Below are 13,573 nucleotides of genomic sequence, written 5' to 3' on the forward strand. Positions count from 1 at the left end.
ACAGTTAAAAAAAAAAAAAAAAGGAAAGCTTCTGACCAAAAAGAACAAATTTACATTCAACTGGTTTCTGCCCTGTGCCATGAGGTGCATCCAATTTTGGAGAGAAAGCTTTCTGAGCTTAGAAACGGTCCTTTTGCTTATTTGGAAGCCAGTTCTACACAAATAGACCGTAACTCATACATATTAAATTAGCCAAACTTCTGACACTTAATGTTCACAATTTGATTTTCTAAAACTTTGTCTCTGGTAGTGGAAATCCTCACCCAAGAGTTATCAGCACAAGAAATGATCATAATTATTAAATTCATGTCCTCGGGGAAATGTCTCAGCCTATTATATTTACTCAGGGTTTTAAATATCATTAAATCACCTATTATTGGTAGTGCTTTGAATGTCTATATGAATAATATTATAAATGAATCCACTTCAAAGAGATGTGGAAGAAGGTTTGATTATAGTTATTTCCAACATAGTTTTTCTGTTACTGATTATCAGTTTCCTTCTCCCTCTAATACAGAAGTCTAAAATAATGTAACGTTAAGTTCCCATGTTCTATTTTGCACATAAGGATATATATGTTCCTAATCAAAAGAATTTTTTTAAAAAAACCTCCTTAGATAACATCTATAAAATTGCCCAGGTAACCATTTCTCTGAGTTATCCATAATGAATATTTACTTTTAGTTATTGTTGAGCATGCTACTAAAATACAGGGAACTTATGGTCAATTTGAAGCTCCACAGGTTTTCTTAGATTTTCTTCAACTAAAATGTCATAATAAACACTCACCTTGCCACCATAAATTATAAAGAGAATGTTGCTTTTCTTCTCTCAAGCTTGGGAGAGCTATCTAGCAAGCAGAGTATAAAGTCCATGAAATCCTTTGAACCTTTGAATAGAGAAAGACAAATCAATGCCAAAAATGATGTGCCTTCTCACCAATACATAATTAAACTGTGTATTTTAAAGGAGTTACAGGGTAACTGGACTTCTTTTTTATTATCACTTTTGCTAGGTTTCTACCAAGTGAGTCTAATTCAGTAAAATAGGAAAAATCTCTAGTCTCCATTCTGGGTTGGGGAAAATAACACCCAGACAGATTAGTGACCCTCTACCACTCATATTATGGTTTAATTGGTCTGAAATATTGTTTCAAAACTCCATTGTGATTGTAATATGCAGTCAGTCTTGAATAAAATTGTACTAGGCTAAAGCCACAGGTTTATGAAACCCTCCCTTAAAGCTGGAAGTATGTGTATAGGTGCTTTTTCTAGGCAGACAGTGTGCAATACTTCTCCAAGTTTCCAAGACCCTACACAATATCTACCTAACTGGAATTGCTGGGGGTGAAGAATACTCGGAGGTGATTCTTATGTACTCCCAAAGTTGCGGAACTGCTCATTTACTGCTGTGATCATCTTATTGGCATATTCTTGGATAATTCTGTGCTCTTCTCCCCAAAATGTTTAGGACTACAGCTCTAAAATCCTGGGTTCTCTAAGCTGCTTAAATGAAAACATGTAATGGCTCATTGAACACGTAAGCAATTAATTTGGGAACAGTTGCAGTATTATAAATGTGATTACTTATTGCAAACCTAATTAATCCAGTCAGGAGGAATGTTAATTACAAAGGAATATGAAAATTAGCATGAGTGCATGACTAAATGCCTAAATTCTAACCTATTATATTATCTTTCTGGTAATTTACTTTTAAAATACTTCCATGGGAAGTCTCATGTATATGCGTGTATGTGGGTAATAAGATAACATTAGTCCACACTTGAGGGCTGATTAAGTAATCCTGGAAATATGCCTTAAAGGTATCTACTCTGGTATTTTAAATAGCATTGTTGAAATCTACAGGAGAAGATATGTTAATTAGCATCAAAGATGTTAAAAATAAAATTTTATTGTTGAAATTATGGTCTTGAAGATATATGACTAGCCAATAAATATTTGATATTAACAAAATTTAGGCTAAACCTTACTCTACTTTGTAGGTACCACTTAATAGTAAAATTGACTATAAGAAACATATAGTCCAATCTATTTTCAATCACCAGAGGCTAGCTGTATTGACCTAAAACTCTTGACTAACTAAATTGGCTTAGATCAGTTCACAAAATGACTCCAAAAAAATTTTTGAGAAATGTCAGAAGATGGCCAAAGAAATGACACACAAAGCAAAACTATATTTAATTGATTTTTTTAAAAGACATGGAATAATGCTGAAAACAATAACTGTATTACTTTTATGAGCAGTGGACTACCTATCAAACAAATCCAGATATAGTAGAAAACAATTAAGGTTTCCAAAGCTCCTAAGAATCTCTCCTAATTTGGGAACAGCCAAGATTTATGAGGTCTGTGCATTCATGATCCTTCCCTGTTGGGCATCATGAAAAACTAGAGGCAGAGCCTTAGCCAGGCTGTGCCATTCAACTCCTCTCTTCTGAGAATTTAAAAGTTGGAGTGGGGCCCTAACCGGTTTTGCTCAGTGGATAGAGCGTTGGCCTGCGGACTGAAAAGTCCCAGGTTCGATTCCGGTCAAGGGCATGTACCTTGGTTGCAGGCACATCCCCAGTGGGAGGTGTGCAGGAGGCAGATGATCGATGTTTCTCTCTCATCGATGTTTCTCGCTCTCTATCCCTCTCCCTTCCTCTCTATAAAAAAATCAATAAAATATATTTTTAAAAAAAGTTGGAGTGGCGAATGACAGAGACTAGGAGCCACTGAAGTTGCAATGACACTCTTGAAACCACTCTCAATTTCTGATAAGATCCCAGAAGAGTACTATGTTTTTGGTTGTTCTTTGAATTACGTAATAATCCAATATTCTTCCATTAACTTTCTTTTTTGCTTAAGTTAGAGAAAGTTGGTTTCTGTTACACAAAACAAAACAAAAAAGGTTTTAACTATACATCTATAAACAGGATAGGGCAAAAATAAAGGAATATGGGTACATCTTAGAGTAAGTAGATACTTAGGGCTGGTAGAAATAAGAACCAAAAGTTTAAATGGTTCAACAAAAAGTATCCAGAGAAAGAATATTGTTGGGACACAATTCTCCATGGGTCTTTGGCTTTCTGCAAAATGTCCTGCAAACAAAGGCACTGAAGACCTTTGTTTTGGACTGCCTTTTTGAGGATGTTCATAGTGATAGTGAAGAGAATCCTTGGGAGAGAGAGTATGTGTATGTGTCCCTGCCGAGTGGAGGGCAGGTTACTGCCCAGTATAATAAAGATAGTTTCCTGACAGGGCAAATGTCAGACAGGTTTTCCTGAAGACCATTGTAAAAGACCTGGACTCCCTTTGCTTGGTGTTCCTTTGTTGTGACATATCCACCTGGGATGCTCTGCGTTGCCACCATGGGCAAGGGTACCAGAAGCAAACATAAAACTTACGTTGCTTGCCTTGTTGTGAGTAATAACATCCTTTGTCTCTGACTCAGAAGTCACATGTCTTCTGCCAGCATCTATTAAATTTTGACAGGCTAACAGCTTTAAAGTAGAGAAAATTTCAGACCCTTCACAGTCCTTGACAAACATTTCAAAGAATTCATATCAGAATGAAGCTGCATCCATTCTGTATTCTTGTCTTTCAAGTTGCCTAGCAACTGGTTGGTCACCATTGATCTGACAATCTGCAGTAATGAAAGACCATGCTATGTAGAAAAGTGCGTTTGAACTATACGCGTCTAGATGACAGAGATTGTCTGATTCATCACCGATTTCCTTTACCGCCTAGCCCAATTCCTAATATAGACTGTACGCTCAATGATTTTATGTTGAAGAAATTGCTAAAAGAAAGAATTAACTATAAATATGACTGTTGGGAAATGTATAGAGTCCTGATAACTCAGATAGTTTGAAATATGAATCATAGGTACTTTTCCTCAGGATCATTCTTCTTAAATGTGAATAACAGAGATACACTCAAGGGAGCTCAAGAAACAGGGATATACATAGAGGAAGAAGAGTGGGAAAGGTAAACAGCCTTGCTGAAATGGAGCTGGAATGTGGCTCTCTATTGAAGGTGGTCTTAGAGTTCTCAGGAGCAGGAATTTGGGATGCTTTTTACTCTATAGTTCCACCACAAATCTGATTCATTCATATTTGCATGTTTGTCCTTTCAGATCTGATATTAATTGGCAATCTTTTTTTTTTCTTCTACTTACTATTCTAATTCCTCAGGGAGAGATTCCGGTGCAGTCCATCAATCCCTTGGCAGCCTATTAACTGCTAACCTTTGACTAGATATCCCATCAACTATGATCATTAAAGTCACGTGGTATAACATGTGGCCACCTAGGCACCACAAACTATGGGTAGGGCAATTTTGAAAGGGGAAAAGGTGGGAAAGGCCATGAATAACATCTTTACCTGAATGTCTGCTGCCTATCTATCCTTCTCACACTCTACCTATTCCTACTTGCTCTTGAAAAACGTGCATCTTATTACACATGGTTTGAGTATTTTGTCTTTAGATAAGAACACAAAATACAAAGAGTTCTCAGACATAAATTAAAACAAAAATGCTTACACACAAAAATTGTGGGAGGTGAGGATGAAGAACATGAATAAAAACATAAAAGACAAAAGGTCATTAAACATGCAAACAATGTTTGATTTCTCTGATAATTAAAGAAATACAAAGTAAAACCTCACCCGGTCCATGGCTATGCTTCTGTTAAAAACAATAGTGGTTTGCCAAAAGATCAGTCTCATATACAGTTGGCATGAGTATATGTTGGTATAAAATTTCTGGAGAATAATTGATCAGTATGTATCAAAAGCCTTAAAAATGTCTATAATGTTGACCGCTTATTATTCCATACCTAGCATGGTATCCTAGGGAATTAATCCTTGATTTTTCTAAAGACTTTTGAACAGGGTGAGTCTTTATAAAGAGTTTCTCATAAAGCTGTGAAGCCCTGGTTTTCTTTCCACTGCCCAAGTCAGAATCCCACATAGCTATCCCCCTGTGCAGCTGTCCAGAGCAACCTAAGCTTGGAGGAATAGTATATGTTAGTCTGAAGGACATGTACAGGAATTATAGAAGTCTTCTAACTTTGAGAAATGCCATGCCAGCTTGCAGCATGAAGCCAACAGAAAGAACCAGAACAGTGCACTTCCCAAAAAGCCACAGCAAATACATTCTTTGAACTGGTTCACATGAATAAATGTCAATCCAATCCTCTGAACAGGAGGTTCATGGCAAGAAGTCTCCACAAAACACCATAAGGTTGTATTCAGGATGGATGTTTTATTGCCTCCTCTTTCTTTGAAGACAGCCCTCAACTGGTTATTGGCAGACCAATTCTCCTCCCTCCTATATCTTATCAGCTTGAAAGTGGTAAAGGAAAAAAAAAAAAGCACCTGAAGGAAAGACACTACAACAGCAGTAAGTAGATGCTCAAGAAAAATGGTTGACCATTGCATCATAATACAGGCACAACAGTTGTCCATCGCCTTATTTATAGCAAAACAAAGAACACTTGATATAGGAAAAATTAAAAACTATACACTAAAACAGGTAGAATTCAGTGAAGTTACATCTCATGCAGGACATAGGTTTTAAAATCAGCATACGTTGAGAAAAATCTCAGATAGTTAACATTACCCTTGATAATCTCCAAGTTGGATACCAAATACCATTGACTTCAACACAGTTTTTCTTTTCAGTGTTAGAATATACAACTGTTTGTGTGGTTGAGCAGGAAAGCTATTGGCTTGAGTTTTGATCATGTTGTAAGAAAAGTATGTACTTTTACCATTAGAATCATAGTCCCTGCAACAAGATGTATATACTGTAAGAGATTAGCAAAACTGAGACTGATTGAAGAAACAGCAAATTCCACTCCCCCATTTCATGCTTATTACAGGGTATATCCTCATGAACACATTGAAGGGGAAATTTAAAAAATCTATTTAAATTGTTGTCTCTCACACACACAGAATAAATTCACATACGTTAAATGTGTGTGGTGATTTTCTGTATAAATCATTATATATACAATATAAATCCAATTTTCTTTAAAATTTTTCATTTTATGCAAGACACATTAAAAAAAAATCCAGAAAGAATGTATGCAAAAATTTTCACAGCCATCATCTCTAATGAGAGTATGGGTGTTGTTTTTTGTTTTTTGTTTTTAATCTTTCTGCACTTTTCAAAAATTTTAAATGAACTTTTCTTATTTTAATTATCAGAAAAAATTGCAATTATTTTTAAATGGCATTCACAATACATAGAAGATATCTTTAAAATGAAGCCTTATTTGATGACAAATGCCTTACAATGTATAGTTTTGGTATGCAATTTCTGTATTAAAAAATAAGCATTTGGTTAAACTACTGGTAAACAAGACAGAAACATGAGAACATAGCTATAATTCAGGAAGTTTCAAACAACTTCCTGCATTATAGAAATCCATTACTCTGCTTTGCTAAAGCAGTGCTATTAGGGACTGTTGGACATGGAAACAGCCTCATTCTACTGAAACTGAACATTAAAAAGTACTTGTCAAAAGAAAAAAATAAGGTTCTATCTAGATGTGTATTATACATACATGCAAAGTCTATAGTAAATTACCTTAGAAGGTGCCTTCTGAGCTTCCATGAATTCCTACACTGTATGCACTTCCCTAAAATATCATTAAAACACCTATTATGGCAGTACTTCTCCATTTCATTCATAAAAGATGCATAGACATATTCATGCAATAAAGTTAATTTCGTACTGAAACACATATATCACTCTAGTAAGTCTGTTTTAGTGATTGAAAAAAAAAGAAATGTCTCATATGAGAATGATTTAAAAGACAGGTCAGTTAAAATAGTTCTTTGATTATGTAAAAAAAATTACTGTTGGTTGAGCGATTGTGTCAGATGTGAAATGAGATAAAAAACTGTCAGAATAACTTTTAAATTCTCAGCATTAAACTGAATTAATAAATTGAGCAAAGACATGGTTCAAGTAGGATTGAAAGGTTCTGCTAAAACCAGAGTATTTAGATCCATTAGCAACACAGCTACAAAGGAAGACTATCTTATCAGAAAGAAGCGTAGGCTGTGGAAAATTAATAAAAAATGCTAGACCCAATCTTGGGTAGAATTACATGGAAGGGATTAGGAAGTGAGGGGAAGGTAATTAAGTAGAAAGAACAGCCGGAAAGAACTGAAAAGCACAAGATCAGATGGTCTGAGGTTGAGCCCCTCACCATCTGTTGGCAATCATCAAAAATTTATTTGATCTTATTGTGTAGTTACTTTGTAAAAGGAAAAAAAGACCCTCATTCTAATGAATGAATAGGTAAGATACAAGGTGAATGCCCATTATTAACAGAGCTTATTATTTTGGCAAGTAAAATCATTCCCATTGCAACATAACAAATACAATTAATGCAATCTAATGGTTCCATCTTCCTAAAAAGGTTCTTGGGTTTTCTGGCCTTTTGTGATTTAGTTGGAGGGCTTTGTCTGTAATTTTCTTGTCATTGTTTGTTGTATGTCAGCCCATATAATTTGCTCTTGTAAAATTTCTGAATGACAAAATAGAAACAGACTCGTAAATACAGAGAACAGACTGACAGCTGTCAGAGGGGTTGGGGGTGGGTGGGTTGGGGGACTGGGTGGAAAAGGTGAAGAAATTAAGAAAAATAAATAAATAAAATAAAACAAAACAAAACTCATAGCCACAGACAACAGTATAGTAATTACCAGAGGGAAAGGGGCTGGGGGGAGGTAGAAAAGGATAAAGGGGAGGAAAATGACTTGGGATGGTGAACATACTATACAATATGTAGATGATGTATTATAGAAACTTATATAATTCTATTAATAATATCATCCCAATAAATTCAATAAAAATTTTTTAAAATTCTGAGTGACTGCATGTCTCCATTAGGAAAGTAGGTCAACCAGCCTCTTATGTATCCCCTTCCAATGGCCATCAGCACCTGTGACTTCAATATCAGTTTAGGGTGCTACTACCTACCCAGCTGTATAACGAAGAGAAGTCAATTCTTCCCTCTGGCACCCATAATTCACTCAACTATCAAATCCTTCTAGATGTTTTTCCTACATGTTTTACCTTTTATTTTATTTTTTGAATTTTAAAATATATATTTTGTTAATCTTTATAGTTGAAAGTATTACATATGTCCCTTCCCTCCCTCCCCTACAAGGAAGCAGGGGAGGGTGGGTGGATGGGAAGAGATCAACCAAAGAACTTGTATGCATCTATGCATAACCCATGGACACAGACAATAGGGTGGTGAAGGCCTGGAAGGGGGGGTGGGGCTAGAATAGGTCAATGGGGGAATAAAAGGGACATATGTTTTACCTTTTAAATACTTTTGTGCTTCCTCCCCCCTTTTTCACTTGTACTGCAACTTTTCACTTCGGGCTTTCACCGTCTTTCACCTTCACTACTATCTGCCTCTTTTCCCATTCCCCTCAAACCCATCTTCCATCACACAGAGAAAATACAAATCTGGCCTTTCAATCTCCTGTTACAAGATCTCTGTTTCCACAGCGGGATACAGTCGAATGGCATCTGTGTAGTATATGAAACCCTTAACCACAATGTCCCCTGACAATTTCACCTCTTTAGCTCTTCTCTCCCATCTCACAGTTTATGTCCTTCAGCAAAACCAGAGTAATTTATAAAGCAACTATTAATAAATAATTAAGCAAATTTTATTATAACCAACTCAAGACATGCCTCAGGGATGAGCATATTCACTCATTCTTTACGCCTGTGCCATGCATTACTATTTTTAAATTAGCTGCTTGGGTTTTAGAGTGCCACTCGTGAGAATAAGGCAGAACAGACTACACAGCCAGCTGTCACACAGGAGCATTTGCACAAAAGGTCTCGACACATCCAGCTCAGCTCAGCAAGACTAACAGATACATCATCGTATCTCTGGATACATATTAGCATTGCCTGCCAGTCAGGCAGTGTGAAGCTACACCGGAGAGCAATATATTTCTCTTTATTAAAAATGATTAAGACAGTGTCATCCTTTGTCTGCTACCATCATTCACATAGCCAGCAACATACTTTTAACATACTGGGTATTTAAAAGCTTTATCAGAAAAGGCTGCCTGCCTCAAATCAGGGGCTTTATTTGATTTAGCTCTAAAGTTGCTTGAGGAAAATAAATTGATGTCATGTTTTTTCATTTTAAAGTTACATTTGCATTGCAGATGTACTATTTAACAGTTCACATATCAATAAAATTACTGCTGAAGCCAAGGATGCGTTAATGAGAGACTCTACTATCCGAGTAAGTGGTTTCCTTCTGAAAAGTTGGATTGTGTTGGCTTGTTTGTTTATATTTTTTATCGTAAGAAATCGTCTTTTTTTTTAATGAAAAAATAACTGAATGTTTTCACAAAGTAGTAGGTTCATTGTACATGATGATCATTTCCTTTTAGGAACTAACATATCTTCCTAAGTAGAAATATTCTACACCACTCCTTCCACCTTCCTACTCCAAGCTCATAAATTGGTTTAAAGTGCTGATTCATTACTGTGACAAATGCCAGTGAAGAAATATTTTTAAATGTCTTGGGTTTCCTACATATCTACAAATGGAATAAAATAACATTGAGGTAGTAAAAAATTCAGACTGCATTTTTAATTGATTTTTAGAGAGAGGAAGGGAGAAAGGGAGAGAGAAAAACATTGATTGGTTGTCTCCTGCACCCACCCCAACCAGGGACCGAACCTGCAACCTGGGTATGTGTCCTGACCAGGCTCAAACCTGCCACATTTTGGTGCATAGGAAAATGCCCCAACCAACCGAGCCACACCAGCCAGTGCCATACTGCAAGTTTAAATTTTTTTTTTCCTTTTAGGAAGCGAAGATGAGATTTGTTTTTGTTTGTCTATTTGATAGCACACTTTTATACTATATATTTTAACAGCTTTATTGACAAAATAATCAACACAAAATAAGCTGCTTGTATTTAAAGCATACTTGATGTGTATATTTGATATATATACTAGAGGCCTGGTTCACGAAATTCGTGCATGGGGCAGGGTGGATGTCCCTCAGCCCAGCCTGCACCCTCTCCAATCCAGGACCCCTTGTGTCAGACATCCCTCTCACAGTCCTGGACTGCTGGCTCCTAATTGCTACCTGCCTCCCTGCCTGGTCGTCCCCTAACTGCCCCCCCTGCCAGCCTGGTGACCCCATGCAGCCTGTTTGTTCAGTCATTTGATTGTCCCTCACTAACCCCCCTGCCGGCCTGGTTGTAGGCAGCCATCTTGTGAGGGCGTGGGGGTTAATTTGCATATAACCTCTTTATTATATAGGATATGGACTTCACTTTTTCTAGTTAAAAACTTCAAAATGAATAAAGAAGAAAAATATCAGCTGTATCCATAGTACTACAGGTAATCACAATGAAAACTTTTGAGCATGCCCTTCCAAATTTTTAAAATCATGTATGAATAAAATAGATATATGCATTCACTCTGATCAAATTGTGAACAAATTGCATAGCACTGCACATATTTTCCCTATTTTAATTAGTTTTCATAAATAATTTTCCACAGCATTATCTTTCTAAAGATAATTTTAATATACATCATGTAAATTCTTGCTTATCATTAGTAAAATTATTTTAAAATGAATGTGGAAGAAAATACCTATAACCATAGAAATAACCATACAAAACCACTATTAAAATTCTAAAATAATTTTAATCTACATATATGAATTATAAATGTAGATAAGTATATACACATATGCTTTTATTTACAGTATAGTAAAATAATAATCAAACTATTTGTATTATTATATACCCTCATTTTAAAATATTTTAAGGAGTATTTTATATTTTTGTAAGTTTCTGCTTTCCAAAAGTTAAAAAATACAGAAGTGAATGCAGAGGGAAATTTATCACCCATAATTCTAGTTACACAGATAATCACTATTAACACTTTAGAAGAATATCCTTCTGGAGTGACAAATATAGACAAAAATATATTGTTACTTAAATCCTATTTGTAATCTAACTTTGATACGAGCATTTTCCATGTTCTTCTAAAGGAATAATTTCAAATAACAGAATAGTTCTATAATATGGAGTACTTTTGACATTGAGTATAATAAAATTTTATGAATCTTGGCTAACTTTATAGCTGAATTTTTCGTTGTTTTTTTTTAATGCATAATCCTTTGGTTAGTAATAGGTTAAACCTTTCTAGTTTCTCAAATGCTTATAGGCTTCTTTAAAAAGTGTTTTATTTATTTTGTCAGTTTTGTGTGCTATCAGTATTTTTCCCAGCTTATCATTTGCTATTTGGTGATATTCATACACAGAAGTTTTCAATATACTTTTTCTTTAGCATTTTTGCTTAGCCTAAATATCCACATATATATTTTTAATTCATTTCATTTTGTATTTTTAATTTTTCACATCTGGAGTTTATTTGGTAAATGATGTGAGGTAACCAAGCATCCTTGCACGTGAATTTGAAATGGCATCTTTATTACATAATAAATTCTTATGTATGCATTTGAATTTAAAATTTGTGCAAGTGGAGTGATGAAAGCTGCAGTTCAATCTCCGGGCTTTTGTTCCTTTTGTGTCTGTTTAGTTAAATATGGCATTGATTTGGGATGGTGCTTTTTTTTAGCACTCCATAAAATGCTGTTATTGAAGACTTACATTTCAATTTATATACACACATCTAGTTATTGTTCCTCTTCAGACTTATGTTTTCTTTTAAAGCAATACAAGCTTTCCATAGAAAAAAATGTAACTAAATAGAAAATATAAAGAAGCAACAAAAATCATTTTAATCCCTCTTAACTTTTAGTGCTCAACAGCAACCACTGATAACACTTTGGCATATTTAATTCCAAGATTTTTTTTTTAATCACTTCTCCCCTTCATAGAAGCAGCAAGAGATATAAGTAAAGGTTTTTCAAGGGTTTCATAATAATGATTTACAATTTTTTTCAGTGTAGCTTTTACTATTTCATAATAATGGAATTCTTTATTCTTCTAAGGAAGTTAGAAATATATATTTTTGAAACTAAACATATAAATTCATACTCAAACATATAAATTCAAACAGAAAACAAGCATGTTTTCTTTAAGGACTAATTAACATGGAAATTCTCTATCTTACCAGCGGGTGGCAACCTCAACATATACACAGCCTGGTATTTTCAACAGACCCGGTTCATACAAAGAGGAAAACGACCTAAAATGTCTGACAACCGTAACTCAGCAGCTGTTTGTTGCCCTTTGGTTGCTATGATTTAAAAGAAAGAAAGGAAGGAAGGTAAGAAGAAAACAGGAAGCCTGCGTGAATAATTGCAAGTGAGAATATTTCACGACATGGAACAAAATTACCTTGGCTTAATGTGAGCTCCGTGAACAGAAAAGCTATGTGGTAAAATATTATTCCTCATGTGCTCCCAGAGAACAACACAGTGTCTTAAATATTTCCAGATAGGACTGAGTTTACCTCAAACCAATGTCCTACAGTTACATGACATACACTTATTTAAACAAAACATTGAACAAAAAAGTGAGGGAGAATATAATTGTGATGGGAAAATGGTAAGTTTGAACTGTTAGCAAGACATCCAGAACACACAGCTGAGCCACCATGACAGTGAAAGGCAGTCAGGATAGCAGAAGGCTTGCAAGGGCAGAAGAATCCACATGGAGAATCCACTTGCAAATAACAGTCTGCAATTGCACTTAGCTCCAATTTCCAATTTTAGAAACAAAAATGAACAGCTTTTAAGTGCAAATTTTCATATATATATATTTTTAATTGATTTCAGAGAGGAAGGGAAAGGGAGAGCGAGATAGAAGCATCGATGATGGAGAGAATCATTGATCAGTTGCCTCCTGCACACCCCTCTGTGGATCAAGCCCGCAACCCAGGCATGTGCCCTGACAGGGAATCAAACCATAACTTGCTGGTTCATAGTTCAAGGCTCAACCACTGAGCCACACCAGCCAAGGTAGTGCAATTTTCAATAATCCCAAACATCAGATCATGAAAGACAGTTCTGGGAGCTTCATGGATAGTTTTGGTCTACACATTTATATAGTATCTTCCAACCAAAAATACTGTATGTGTGGCAATTCTTTTTATTTTGTAGAAAAACCATACGCCTTTTTGCACTGGGAATTTTAAAGAAACTAAATAGCAAAATCCCTTGAGAGAGAGAGAACAAAACCTCTAAGTATTGCACAGTCTAAAATTGAGGGGGGAGTGGGGGGCATTGGTTTATAGAAGCAAAGTTGTGGAATTTCTTCAAACCAAGTGCATGCTCTGAGACAGAGAGCTATGAATCCACTCTGTCCAACCCAGTTCTCGCTTACTGACCATGAACCCTGGGCCTTTGCCTATCTACAGTTGGTTAGTTCCAATTTCCGACCTATTCCTATTCCACTGGTGGAGAACCTACTGAGCCAGCGGGATCAGGGCATAATGAGAGTTTGATTCAGGATTCAACAATGCTGAGAGCTTCTTGGAAACTGGTAGGCACTCCCTCAAGAAACTCATAAAGATTGAGGAGGCTA

General features: G+C 35.6%; 1 protein-coding gene across 1 annotated transcript in view; it reads right to left on the reverse strand.

Annotated features, from left to right (window-relative positions):
* Positions 1–788: 788 nt before the first annotated feature.
* SGCE (sarcoglycan epsilon) overlaps positions 789–13,573 on the reverse strand; it is a 205,178-nt gene continuing 192,393 nt past the window's right edge. Inside the window, exon 14 of the mRNA XM_080666761.1 lies at positions 789–889. The gene's annotated coding sequence lies outside the window, so the exon portion shown is untranslated. The remainder of the gene's footprint in view (positions 890–13,573) is intronic.

This window comes from Plecotus auritus (assembly GCF_963455305.1).
Source record: "Plecotus auritus genome assembly, chromosome: 4".
Taxonomy (NCBI): Eukaryota; Metazoa; Chordata; class Mammalia; order Chiroptera; family Vespertilionidae; genus Plecotus; species Plecotus auritus.